This window comes from Mus caroli, chromosome 4, assembly GCF_900094665.2.
Source record: "Mus caroli chromosome 4, CAROLI_EIJ_v1.1, whole genome shotgun sequence".
NCBI lineage: Eukaryota > Metazoa > Chordata > Mammalia > Rodentia > Muridae > Mus > Mus caroli.
The window spans coordinates 95,708,721-95,723,380 of NC_034573.1; the positions used below are offsets into that span (position 1 = coordinate 95,708,721).

General features: G+C 43.0%; 1 non-coding gene across 1 annotated transcript; it reads right to left on the bottom strand.

The window, feature by feature from the left end:
* Nucleotides 1–13,491: 13,491 nt before the first annotated feature.
* LOC115030952 lies at nt 13,492–13,624 on the bottom strand. The gene has a single exon (XR_003836548.1). It is a non-coding gene; the product is annotated as a small nucleolar RNA SNORA66 (small nucleolar RNA).
* Between the last annotated feature and the right edge of the window lie 1,036 nt (nt 13,625–14,660).

The window sequence follows — 14,660 nt, forward strand, 5'->3', positions numbered from 1 at the left end:
TTGTTTGTTGTTGTTGTTGTTGTTTTGCCATGTTCGGCTGTTCCAAAGCTACTACTGTTCTTGGTTCAAGTTCGCATGGTCTTTAGAAACCCTCCCCCAACAGGCCCGACCCCTCAGTGTGGGACCATCAGATCTTCTCATGATCTGATGTTACCTTAAATATGCGGCTTCAATGACTTCTGTATCAGGACAGATGCCAAGGGCGGAGCATGCTGCAGTTTCTGACTCGCTAGTCAAACGCTCTAGGAAAGATGGAGCTTGAGCGGTAGCCCACCCCCAGCAGGTTCTCACTGCTGTTTGTTTCTAACTGAGCTTTATAGAGATTTAAACAATACATGTGCTCCTTTTTCCAAGTCCTGGCTCTCTTGTGCTGCTTCTAACTCCACAGAAGGTTCTTATTCTTGCAACTGCCACTTCTTCTGACTTTGTATTGTGGGGGTCACTCCACTGTCTTTGGAGTGGGCTGGCTTTCTGTTGAAGACAGTTTATCACTGCTTTGGGCATCAATACTTTTCAAATTGGAAGATCTAGAGGTGAAAAGACATCTGCCTCCCTGAATTAGCTGTGAAGTTAATGCAGATTTGATGTACAGGAATCTTTAGCAAGTTCTGATCCGTCACAAGACTCTTGTTTAATATTCACTGGCAAGAACAGCTGCTCTTGGTTTAGGAAGACTAATTGCCCTTCAAATTGTTCCAGAAGCTTCCATTCATTTTGATCACTTGGTAGGGTTAAATATTCACTCGTCTAATCACAGCCAAGGAAGCCAAACCGCAATGACTTCTCTCAGAATTTAAATATATTATTTATTTATTTATTTAAAAAATTAAGTGTGTGCACGTGTATGTTCATGTGAGTGCAGGTGGTGGGAACAAGACTGCAAGGGGAGTCCATGCTCTTAAGCACCCTGCCACCTTTTGAGCTCCTTCCACCAGACTTTAAAGTCTTATGTCATCTGGTCCCTATTGACCACACTGGTGGACGGCAGAAAGATTTTTAGGATGCTTAAAGTCACCGTGTTTAGTTTATTATAGGAATGAACTTGAGGAACACACCACGAATTCTTGTCTCTGCTCATCACCTCTTTCATGGATGTGGTTGCAATCATCCTGTGGTCTTTGTTAAAGATGCTAAGTGGGCACACTTACTTGGTTTAAATGAACTTTGAAGAGTATAAAGCTATACAGACTGAGGCATAGTAGCAAGAGATTCCTTGAAAAAGTAAGAACTAACCAGGCCTCACAGCACAGTCTCAATCCCTGCTACTAGAGAGGTGGAAGTAGGAGGATTGCAACTTCAAAGCTTCTGGGATACAGAGTGTGTTCAAAATCAGCCTGGGCTGCGACTAGTGAAACACTGTCTCAAAACACACAGTAGAAGGAGGGCTGAGAATACATCTCAGTGATAACATGGCGTACACACAGTCAACGATCAGCACTATAATACCAGAAAAATACAAGAAAAGTAGATCTTGATAGTTGGAATAAAAGAAGGAAAATTGGATGGTAGAAGCTACAATGTTTGTTGAGTGGAGACCCGGACTGAAGGTTTGGAAAGCAAGGACCAAAGAGCTGGCAGTAAGAGGAAAGGGTATAGAGAAACTAAAATAATATAATGGATGGAGACAGGACTAACAGACAGTCCAGCATGTTTCTGCTTAGATTTAATTATGTCTTAGCTAAGGCTACACAACCCCATGTGTTATTGAAGAAGCACGCAAAGGCTTCCCTTTACTCTCTGTAAAGCTAAGAAAGCCAAGGGAAGGACTCTTAGATTATTTTGGCTTAAGCTTCTAAGTTAATTGCTTCACCAAAATGAAATTACAGTGGGGTTTGGAGACAGTAGGCAAAAGTATTTATGAAAAAAGGGAGTGGGGGGAGGGAGACTTAGTAACCAATGATATTTATTGGTCACTTATGTGCCAGGTGACCAACTTCTCATAATGGCTTCAGCACTGCGTATATTTATTGTCCCTGCTCATGCAGGTGAGGAAATGGAAACATTAGAAGTCCGGTCTCAAACGTGTGCTTGAAGAGGGTTGTGTTAGAGATTGAATTTGTGCCACCTGTCTCTAGAGCTCTTATATATGTCCAATATGATTGCCTGGCTTTTCCATGCTGATTTTACACAGCTCTGTATGGATGGCTTCAAGAATGGTTGTAAAGCTCATCTTTATCAGCACAGAAATATCTTAAGAGCTCATTCTTCTTGCTTCAGAGAGGCCATTGTTATTAAATTGTAGCTTTTTATGGAGACCTGGGGACAGCAGGGGCAGGAGGCAGGATCAGGACTCCCTCCCAGACCTCTGTCTGAACATGCTGGAAACCTCACCCTTTCACTTAGCATCATGCTGAAGATTACAGACAGAAACTTTGGAGGAATGGGAAGAAAAAAAATAATGCATTTATGTCATCTGGAGTAAAAGACATCAAGAATTCCCAAGGGAGTAAGTGGAAACCATTAGAGCAGTTCCAGACACAATCTTTCCCATGCACACACTTTGTCAGTTGAGGTCTGGTCAACAATATTTATTCTGTAGTATTTCAGATGGCTTATCTTGGAAGTCTTGAGACCCTAGAGAGGATTCGAAGTCCTTTGTTTAACTGTGGATTAAAAACGGCAACCATTCGTTTTCTATTCCTTTGTGTCTTGACTGATTTTATGCCCCAAACCAATAGCATGTGGAAAGAGATATAGTGTGACTTTGAGTCTAGGCCCTAAGAAGCCTTGCAGCTACTGACTATAACTCACAAAACTCTTGAAACACAGTTGCCTTGCTGAGAAAGCTAAGGCCCACAAACAGGCCTCTGAGCTTCAGCCAGCATCAACTTGAATCACATGCAAGTGTCATCCTGTACACCTACCCAAGGTTGTCTTGTCTTCAGTTGACTCCAGCTCCAGTTGCTAACCATAATGATACAAGCAGCTTCAAGGAAGAACCACTCAGCTGAGTTCAGCCAAGGGATGATGGAAGAGTTATTTTATCCTGAGTTTAGGCAGTTTGTGATAGAGTGATCAGAATCCAGAACATGAATAGATCCTGTCAGAGAGTTAGTGGCAGATGTAGAAGCAGGTGCTTTCAGCATATGGTGTCTGTGCCACTGTAGTGTAATCAGATGATGCTATGGGCTAGGCTTGAAGGAACAGGAAGATGTTCTGTCCACGACTGGTTCTGCTCATTATTATATGAACTTGGCTGGGAACCCAGCAGGGCTCTCTGCTGCCTCTCCAAGAGTGGGACTCAATTGTTGCATGGATGTTTTGTTATTTATGAACCTCAGTTTACTTCTTTGTAGGTTAAGAAACAAGGAACCTAGAACAAGCTGTACACAGAGGACAGAAAGACAGGCTAATTGCCCTCCATCTCCCTGAGAAACCAGAAGGAGGCACAGGCTCTGGTCACAGAAGCCTGGCCTGGAGTTCTGGAAGCATGTTCTCCCATCAGCGTGCCTTCGCCTCTATCAAAAGTCAGAATGAAACTTATCTGATCTCTCTGCTATCTATTTATCTCTCTTGACACAAGGATCCATGCTGCTTGTCTTGAGTGACTAGTCTTTGTACCTAATATCAAGCACTGGCTTCATCATGCTTAAGCTAAGCAGAGCTGGGTCATAGAAACAAGAGAGATTCCCAACAGCCCTATCACTTTCTTTCCCTGTCTGTGCTTAATCCCAACTCTTGCAGTGCATCTCGATGTGACTGAAGAAACCAGGCTGAGTGAGAGGAGCGGCAATGCCATCAACATCGTAAGGCAGGGAGCCATCTGCATTCATAGCAACTCCAAGCAATATGGAGTACTGGCAGAGCAATCTGGGGGCGGGCTGGAAAGGGTTAACAGGACCAATGGGCCAGCTGGCATCTGTGCTGGCACTCATAGAGAGAAAGAAAAGGAGCCTCGGTGTCAAGACAAGAAAGAGAAACAAAACAAAATACCAGAGCTTTAGCCAAATTCCCAAGTTACCAGATGGATGGCGAAGGAAACATCTAGCCAAATCCATGTAGCAGCCTCTGGCCAGAAAAGACCTCAAGCCTAGGCAAGTCTGTGAGCCCACCTGGACAGCTTGTCTCTGTTGGATAGCATTCCAGAGATCAAGACTGTCACTGATTCTGTGTGTCAAGGAGAAGGGTTGATCTTCCCCTTTATTAATGCATGCATCCACACAGCTACCCACCATCCATGCATCCATCTATCAGCTTGTGCATATTTAACAACAAACATTTATTAGACACCTACATCAAGCCAGACATTACATATTAGGTGACTCTACAGACAAACCGGTGTGACAAAGATGAATAACGCAACATAGTCTTTGCCTTGGAGGACAAAGAACTGTCAAGACTAGATATTGTGGGCAGCTCTGAAGTGAGCTGGAAGAAAGTTTGTGGTAGAAAAAAAAATCTGACTCTTGCTGATGATTTATTGCAAGCCAGACAATGTTCTTCAAAGATTTACATGCATTATCTCATTTAACCCTCACCATTGACATTCAAGCTTGGCAGTGTTATTAGCCCCATTTAGAGCCAAGCAACCATCTACAAGGATGAAGTGACTCTGTCTGGATTCAGGTCTGAGCTCATTCAGTACTGTGGAGGAGAATCTGGGCAAGAGCATGGCGCAAGGCCTGGCACCCAGTATGCTGTGAGAGTCTTGCTAGTTGGTAACAGCGGATGGGGGTACATGAAGCAGTGGTCAATGATGATGTAAGCGTGGGGAGAGAAACAGACTCTGCCACTGGTGCCCAAATGGCAGAGTAAATTTGAGGGGGTCATTCCAAGCTGAGAAGACACTACCCCAGATGTCTCAACCCTGCCCTCAGCTTTGGCAGAAAGTGCTTTCAGTCCCATGGCTGACAACATGCTCAGGAAATACAAATTCCTCTTCTTCTCTGCTTCCTGGCTTGCCTCTTGTATGCATATGTGCCTTGACAGATGGATGGGCTACCGAGGCAGCTGAGAGTCAGAATGAGGGAGGAGGGTGCTGGGACTCAGGGTGCATGTGGAGGAAAGACTCTAGTGCACTTTTGCCAAGCAAGTTGCATGTCTGGGTGTTGAATGAATGAAAAAAAATTTTTTTAAAAAAATCCTGTAATCCACTATTGACAAGGTGGCTTGAGAGTAAAGGCAGAAGGGTTAGAGGGATGGTTCACCTGTAAAGTACTCCCTGCCAGCTTTCCAGCCAAGTTGGCTTCTTCTCCACAAGCTATTTTCCTTGTTTGGAGTCAGTTCACACCTAATATGGAAGAATGGCTTTTCAGCCTCTACTTGTTGCTATGGTAGCTTGGGAAGGACTGTGACTGAGCTGTTGCTGCAGCTCCCCCTTCTCCAAACATGTTTGGCACGGGGCTGAACATGCATGGTTTGAAGACGAGGCAAGTGTCAGTGGATGGAGTGTCTTTTATTTGGGGAAGCATCTTTGCAGAGGGCAGAGCGACAGCTTCTGATGCTCCTTCAGAGCCTCTGCTGTGCTGATTCTAACGCACCAGCTCCCTCAGTCTGCTCCCATCCCTACCAATACTTGTTTTTGGAACAAAGGCTGGAAATGTCTCTTGCAAATATTTCTAATGATTTAACTGGCTGGATTAAAATGCAAACCATTGTTAAGTTTTTAAAAAATAATTTCAAATAAATGAGTGCTATAAATAAGAGGGACTTATTTCCTACAGGATGAATGCTTCCTTCTCTGGGAAAGGAAGTGCTGTGAACATGATATGCCTTTAGGTTGGAGTCGGTGAATAGGGCACATGGGTGGTGTCAGCTGGAACATGTTTCATTCTTGCCCCTCGGAAGGCTGTAATCCAGCAAGGAGGAGAGATACTCCATAAGTAATTGCCATGGAGAGTATGAAGCACTGATGGACACTCATCTGACAGGTCCAGGAAGGCTCCTCTGAGAGAGGAACCTTAAAAGAACTACAGAGGCACAGTGCATGGATCTGAGAGTTGGCTCCCAGGAAAGGGCTCAGCATATATGACTTTTTGAAGGGAACAGCAATTGGTTAGTAGGTCAGGGGAATGCAATGAAAGCCATAGCAGAGAGTAAGAAGGGAAGTTGATGTCAATGTCTGTGATGGGGAGCGTCTTGAAGGGCACTGTCATAGCTGAGGGACTGTAATGTGCTGGACATTGTTCTAAGTCTTTTCCACAGGTTCCATCCTTTAGTCCTCACAGCCATCTTATAAAGGGTGTTGCATTAGTACATACATTTTGTAAATGAAAAGGCTGAGAAATAGAGAGGCAATGACTTCCTAAGATCTTAACACACGCATGTAAATAAACCTAGTCTATCCTATAGTAGTGGGGGCCTGCTGCACCAAAGCACTGGCAGTCTAGGCTTTGGATGATTAGAAGCCATGGAAAGTTCTGAGTGGGAAAAGGAACCCTGTAGTGTGGCCAGGATAGTGGACTGGAGGGAGCAGAGAGGACAGCAAAGATTCCAGGTAGGACTGGGCTCTACCCAGAGGGAAGGAGAGAAAACAAGTATAACAGAGGAGCTGGAAGGCAGAATCCAAGGACGGTGGGGGCAGTGTGGATGGAAATGGGGCAGGCAGTGAAGGGTAGACCCCAGGATGTGTGCTTTACCATCTGAGTGAGCTGTGAGGCTTGCCTTGTCTGTAGAGCTGAGTGAGGGGTGGGAACCTCACAGGACAGTTAGGGCTGAATGCATGTTAGGTGGGCAAAGACGACTCTGTCTACATTGAAAGTAACAAATGAAAGCCTGTTTCCTTTGTAGCTCTCTTCTCTGTGCCTTGTAGCAACTTAGTCTGAGGAGAGTCCTCCCTGCTTCTTGCTTCCACTATTTTCTTCCCGAGCGTGCAGAACATGTCGATCTCACAGTGATTCCGATGCTCCTTGCATTTCTGCCCGCCACGCCCTATCGATTAAGAAAGTGGTCCATCCCAACATACGTACATCGCTTGTATGAATTGTTTGAGGTCTTACGGTTTCTGTATCTCTCAGGAAGACTACCTTACAGATCTCGTCTTAAGACGTGCTTATGTACTAAACAATAAGATCCTCGACAGGTGCCCCAGCTCTCTGCTCCCAAACTTTCATGCATATCACTTCACTGGAAACCATTATTCATCCTGTCTAAGAATAATCAGCATGCTCATCACAATCATCTTAAGCATCATCATCACCATCACCCTTTAATACAGATAAAAAGCTAAGACCTAAGAAAGAGCTAAATGATTCATTCAACAAGACATGTCTGGAAAGTGAGAGGATTTAGAAATTCCAAATCCCTCATCTTTCAAGTGTATGCTTTCAAAGCATCTATCAGGAGTCAGGTGTATCCTCCATGGTAGGTAGGTGTTAAGCTCAGCGCTTTATGCAGTCAGTTTTTGATTCCCCTAAGATGGACACTGGTATGATCCTAAGCTTAATGTAGGAAGAAACTTGGAGATGGCACATATGTTGCTTAAAGTCTAGAAGGCTGAACCATGGCTTGAATGTGGGGTTTTCCCAAGCCAGCGCCCACCCTGCGAGTCACCAGAGTGCACTGACTCATTTTCGTTTCCACACCAAGCTGCAGCCCTTTCATTAAGTGCCCAGAAAAGACTCAAGTTCCCCAGAGGACGACAATGCGACAAGGCTAAAAGAAGCAGGTCCTGGAAGACAAAAGGTGCAGAGGCATGTCCCCTCAAGAGTTGGCAGGCTTCTGCATGAGAGGATGAAAGTCTTTACGCAGACAGCGGACATTTCTTTAACCTTGGGCTTATCCTGCGGGTGTTTGCCCTGTGCCATGCAGCCTCTGCTTCCTGCTGTTGAGCTCAAGGTAATTCTCTCCTCCTCAGAACCCCCCCCCCGAGTTGTGCAGATGGTTGGTCCTGATCTCCTGGAGTCATCTCGTTGATGAGGCCAATATAAATGCATGACGGAGTCCAATTCCAGGCGCTTATTTCTACAGAGCTCAGCGGAGCTCATCCACAGAGTCATAGGGAAGGCTCTGAATGATGGGCGGAGGAAGGTGTTTGAAGGTCAGAACTCCTGCAAGGCTCCTTACTGCAGCTGTGGGGTTGCTGTGGTGGCCGCATCTCACGTACCTTTGGGCAGCTATCTATAGCCAAGGCACAGCTGCAGTTATTGCCATTCTCAGCCGAGATACTTCCTGTGGGATTCTGAGGTGTCTCTCACCAGAACATGTGGCTCTAGAAAGTGAGAGTTTGAGCCTCACATTCTAGCTGTGATACTTTGGGGGCCGTATCTCCCCTTCTCAGAAACGGAACTTCCTCATATGCAAATGAAGACAGTCTCATCTGCTCAAGCGTTTGCTGTGAGAATTAGTTTAAATGACATATAAAATGCTTATTATAATTCATGGAGCAAATTAGGCCCTCACCTTACAAACACTTTCTTCACCCAAGGGTATGGACCTAATAACCAGCCAGGTCTCATCCTGGTCTTTTCTGTTTATGAGCTATGTAGGGAGAGACTGGAAGAAGTCAGGCTTATTAATCTCCATATAACCTGTAGAGTAATTAGACTGTTTATTCTTGGCTCTTTGGGAAGAAGGAACTATAATTACAGGACCAAATTAAATGGCATTATCTTTTATTGTCTCCTACTGTTAGAAGGCTTCCTTTGCCAAGTCCTTTTTAGGAGCTGGAAAAATTTCCCATACCAATCTTCTCCTTTAGTGTCTAAATCCTGAACCTTTCCAAAGACTCTGAGTGGAAAGTTTGTTGGTATTGCTTGAGGAAGATGGATTGTGTCTAAAGAGTCCATTTTGTTATCTATGTCAGAGGTTACCAACTGTTGCCTATAAGCCTCAGCTCTTCTTCTGCAGTGTAGAACACCCACTGTCAAGTGGCTGTCTGGCCAGGGCCCACAGTTCTCAGTCCTTTGCCTCCCTCTTTCTCTGATGCATTAGGAGGGATCGTGTAGTCATTTGAATGTGGAAAAACATACTGGCCTCCTGGCCCAATAAGGTTCAAAAAAGAAGTGCATTTTCATTCATTTCTTCACCCATTTTCTGGTTTCATGGGAGGGTGGGGTGGATCCCAAGGCTTTCTTGGAAGCCTAGAAGATTGAAGGATGTCAATCAAGTTAATCCTAAATGACTCCATGGCATCTAGCCCAGCACACTGCTTAGAAGTTTGAAATTTTCTCATGTTAGGTCCCCAAGATTTCAGGTTGTAACTACTGCAGCAGTTAGCTTTATCCTAATGAGCACATGGCCTAATTTGTTCTATCCCTGTCTGGTGGGAATAAATAAATCTCAAACCAATGCAGTGAATGCAAGGTGAAGAATTTGGAAGAGAGTACTGTGTTCATAGAGAACCAAGTATGATTTTCTAGAAGTTCAGTGGAAACTTCATGGAGCAAGGGACCTTTGAGATAGACTGTTAGACGTGAAAGGTATTTACAGGTGAAGGACAATAACTGGAAAAAACACTTTAAGCCACAGCAGCGTCATGAACAGGTCTGTGGAGCCTGAGCAGGGACATGCATAGTTTGCTCTGAGAAAGGTCTCCATTGAGAAGCAGATCTCAATTCATCAGGTTGTCTGGGGAGTACACTCTAACAGCAGCACAGATGGGCTGGGTTTGATGGGACCAAGTTAGTGTGTAGAATACTCTATAGCTTCACAGCAGTGATTCCCACAAAGGCTTTCTGCATGAAGAAAGAATTCATAGAAGATTATCCCCCTCACAACATGGCAGCATGAAGAGTTGATTTCAGGTGTCACCTTGCTAGATCCATCTATGATATTTGAGCATCAAAGACCACAGGAAATTCTTCACGTGGGAATGTTCTGTCACAGTCAGGAGGTTCCTGTGTAGCTTGGTTTTGTCCCCAGACTACTTTGATAAAATTCTATTAAAGTAATGTCTTTGTCCCAGGGAAATCATAATGCTAGACATCAGCTTTAGCACTTTCTGATTCACTTTCTCCTTCATTCTGCACAATTAGAGAAGGTATCCTGTAGGTTAAAGTGTCCCTGTTAACTCAACATGACACAAAGATTACCCTCAAGGGTTCATGCTACATAATCCTTCCTCAAACCCAGTACACTCTTTTATGGTGTGTGTGTGTGTGTGTGTTTATATTTGCATGTGGGCACACATGTATGTGGGGTGAGGTTGATATTCTTTATCAATTGTTCACCACCTTATTCACTGATGCAAATTCTTTCAAGTGAACTCAGAGTTTGTCTCTTTGGCTGATCTAGCCAGCCACTCTAGGTAGACAGTCCAGCTTTCTTAAGGAATCCCATCTCTACCTTCTAAGAACTGGAGTTACAAGTAGGTCATCATGTCTGCCTGACATTTTCTGAGAGTTCTGGGATCTGAACTCCAGTCCTCATATTTGCATTTCCCATCAAGACATCTCCCCAGCCAGGAGTCCCAATCTCATGATCTGCATGGTGTCTATCACCCTCTACTATTGTGAAAGCTGTGATGCTGCTGCTGAACAGAGAGATGAGACCATTGAGACTCAGGCAGGTCACACATTACGTGGCAGCTCCCAAGTCTCTGAACAGCTACCCAGCTGCACTCTTGGATCCTCCTCAAGTCCACACTGCTCCTGTGTGTGTGTGTGTGTGTGTGTGTGTGTGTGTGTGTGTGTGTGTGTGTGTTATGTACTCTGTAACTACTCTGCTTTGGCTAGCTCTAATGGCCCTCTGTGATACAGCTATAATCTCTGTTTTACACGGCTTCCCAGAACCCTAAACAGGTTACACCTTTACTCCTTTGTGAAAAGCAACTTGTGAGAAGAAAGATTCTTGCATTGAAGAATCCCTCTCTTTGTTTTTTTATATATAGGTATCACAAAACCACATTTATCTCTTCTCAGAGTATAGTATGATAATGTCAAATATATTCACTGTTCACAGCCCTTTGGGACTTTTTCATTTTGTAAAACTGGAACTTTGTGACCATAAACAATTCTCCATCCCCCTCTTTCCCACAGTCCATGGCAACCACCATCCTAATCACTGTCTCTATGAATCTGGCTACCCTAAGTACTAACAGAGGTGAAAATATATGTTATTTATATTTTTGTGACTGGATTATTTTGCAAAGTCTAAAAGAACCTTCCACTTTCATCAACATGGTGGAAGGTATTAGATGTTCTTCCCAAGACTAAATAAAGTCTGTGTGTCTGTGTGGATGTAAGAGGTTGATGTTGGGTTACATGTCTTTCTTAATAGCTCTTCGACTTGTTTCTTGAGACAGATTTTATCTCTAATTCTGTAGATCATTGATTCCTCTATACTGCTGGCCAGAAAATTCAGGGATTCTCCTTTCTGTGCTCCTAAACACTAGGTTGCAGGTGTACAGTGCTACACCTAATTTTTACCCGAGTCCTGGGAGTTGGACACAGGTCTTCTTTCTTGTACAGCAGACACATTAGCAATGGAGCCATCATCCCAGCCCTGAATAATTCTTTGTTATGTGAATGTAAGATATTCGTGTGTTCATCTATGGGTACCTTTTGACAATTGTGAATAATGTAACTGTGTAAATGAAGGTACTAGATTGCATGGTAATGCTTACTTAACGTTTTTTCAAGGAAACACTTCACTGGTTTTTGTTTGTTTGTTTTGAGTGGTTACAAATTTTCCTACTAATTGTAGTCTCTCTCTGAGTATTCAAACTTTTTAGCCATTTTGAGATTGTATTCTCTACCTGGTTGAGTTGAAGTTCTTTTTGTAGTTGTTGGTTATATACATCTTGTATACATTTATAAATATGAATATATGTACTATTTTTTATTAGTTGAGCATTTTAAACAATGACTTTTGGTCATATCCACCCTGTCTTTGTACCAATATCTATTAGTTACTTTTCTATTGCTGCGTTACAACACCATCACCAACACAACTTATAGAAGAAAGAATTAATTTGAACCATTGTTCCACAAGGTTGGAATCTATGTTGGCAGAGTAGATGGCTGAATATAGTGGCAGGAACAACTGAAAGTTCTCATCTTAAACCTGAGTCAGGAAGGAAGGAAGAAAGGAAGGAAGGAAGGAAGGAAGGAAGGAAGGAAGGAAGGAAGGAAGGAAGGAAGGAGAGGGAGAGAGAGGGAGAGAGGGAGAGAGGGAGAGAGAGAATTCAAAATGGTGCTTGACTTTGAAATTTCAAAGCCTGCCCCTAGTGACACACTTCCTCCAACAAAGACCCTTTCCCTAAACCTACCCAAACATCATCACCAACTAGGGAGCAGGTATTCAAACATCTAAGCCTATGGGAGACAGTCTCATTCAAACTACCACACACCATAAACCCTTCAAGACCAATATGTGTTGTCCAAACATTGAAAAATGTAGAGTCTTCCACTGGAGACTAATCAACCTACCAGAGTCTATACTTTTAGAGAAAACTTCTCTTTCTCCTAGCAGCCAACAGTTGCCAATAGCTGCACAGCTAGGGGTGAGATTATGTGCCCAGCTCCTCCTCTCCATGCTGGGATTTGGTTTGACATGGGATTTCACATGCTTTTGTCCATGTTGTCCCAGCCTCTGTGAGTTCCTATATACAGCAGTCCTGCTGTGTCCCAGTGCCCTTGTTCCACTGTAACCATCCACCACTGGTTTTTGCACTCTTTCTGCCCTTTCCTTCTGCAAGGATCCTTGAGTCTTGTGAAGGACTGGTTCCTTTTAGGGCTGAGATTCTGCAGTCTCTTTTTCTCTATGCCTTGGTCAGTTGTGTTAATTGCTAGCTACAGTAAATAGGAGCTTCTCAGATTGGTGATGAGAGATGTATTGATCTATGGGTATAACAACACGTCATTAGGTGTTGGTTTAATACTGTGTCCATTTAGCAGCATAATGGTAGTAGATTTCCCCCTAGAGCCTATGACAGTATTCTGATAAGAGGACAGAAACTGCTTATCAAATATGTAATTTGCAAGCGCTTTCTCCCCAAATGCTACATTTCTTTCACTCTGTTGATTATGTTCATTGAGGCACAGATGTTTTAATTTTGCTGTCATCCAATTTAGCTCATTTATTATAATTAAAAATTATGTGTATGGATGTTTGTCTGCATGTATATATGGCACCATGTTTATGTTGGATGTTTGTAGAGGCCAGAAGGAAGTGTCAGATTCCCTGGAACTGGAGTTACAGATTGATGTGAGCCACCATGTAAGTGCTAGGAAGAAACTAATCCTCATCTTCTACAAGAGCAGTAATTGCTTTTAACTGCAAAACCACCTCTCCAGCCCCCAGGTTTCCTACTTGTACATTGTTGTTGGGTTTTGCCTGTATTTTGTGTGGCATAGCCAAGAACTCCTTGCCAAGTGCAGGGCCCCCAAACCCCCACTCTTTCTTTTTTCTTTCTGAAATGGTTGTAGTTCAGGGTGTATGTTTCTGTCATGGCTACACTGAGATTATCTATATGAGGTTTCACGGTAAGATCTGGCTTCATTCTTCTATCCATGGATATCAGGGGGTTTTGTTTGTTTGTTTTGGTTTGGTTTTTTGTTTCTGGAAACTTTTTCTGGAGATATATTTTTCTTTTCTTTTTCTTTTTTTCAGGACTGTACTGTGACAGAATGGACATCTCAGTAGCTTCTGAGGTTGGTACATTGCTACCACAATTACTCCAGCAAACCTGGTTCCCTCAGCTGCTGCCACATTATGCAGAGCTAGTGCTGGAGACATTTTGTTTTCTCTACTGAATAGTCTTTGCCTCTCTGTTGAAAATTATTTGACCACATATGCAATGGTTTGGTTTGGATTTTGGATGCTATCCCATTTATCCACAAATTTATTTCTCTACCAGCAACATACTGTTTCATTGATGTAGGTTTGTAATGCACATAGGATTGAAATTAAGAAGTGCGGGACTTCCAGCTTCACTCTCTTTCAAGGCTGTTTTGGCTATTTGGGAGCCTCCCTTGATTACCTTTTAAATTTAGTTTGGCTTTCTCCATGCCTGGAGCAACCATCATAGTGATTTTAATAGGGATTAAATCCACGAATTGCTTTGGATGGTTCTAATGTCTTAATAATATTAAGTCTACTTGGAGCATGGGTTGACTTTCCATTAATTTGTTTGTTGGGGAAACATTTCTTTTGAATGAGCAGATAGTAGGTTAGCTAGTATCTCTTTTACCTAACTGCTTTCCTAGGTGAATATGCAAATACGAGGGTCTGGGTAAGGTTTGATCCTATAAAGACCCTGGCTAATTCCTCCTTATGATTCTCCAGTTCATAAAAATTACTTAGCTTCCTGTTTTTCCGTTTCGTTTGTTCCTAGATAACATATAGCTCTATTTTATAATTATTCCTAATCTGTCATAGTATTACAGATTGGAACACATGCATATACTCACACACCCACATATACACCAAACACACACACACACACACAAATTTCACACCACACACACACACACACACACACTTACATACACAAATTTCACACCACATACACACACACACGCACACATGCACTCACTCACTTACATACATAAATTTCACACCACATACACACACACACGCACACATGCACTCACTCACTTACATACATAAATTTCACACCACACACACACACACACACACACACACTCACTCCACAGTGCTCTTCTTTTGCTTCAAGTCTTAAGTTCATATTGCAATTTACAACATCTTCAACTTTTTCATTTTTATTAGATGTTTTCTTTATTTACATTTCAAATTATATCCCCTTTCCTCATTTCCCC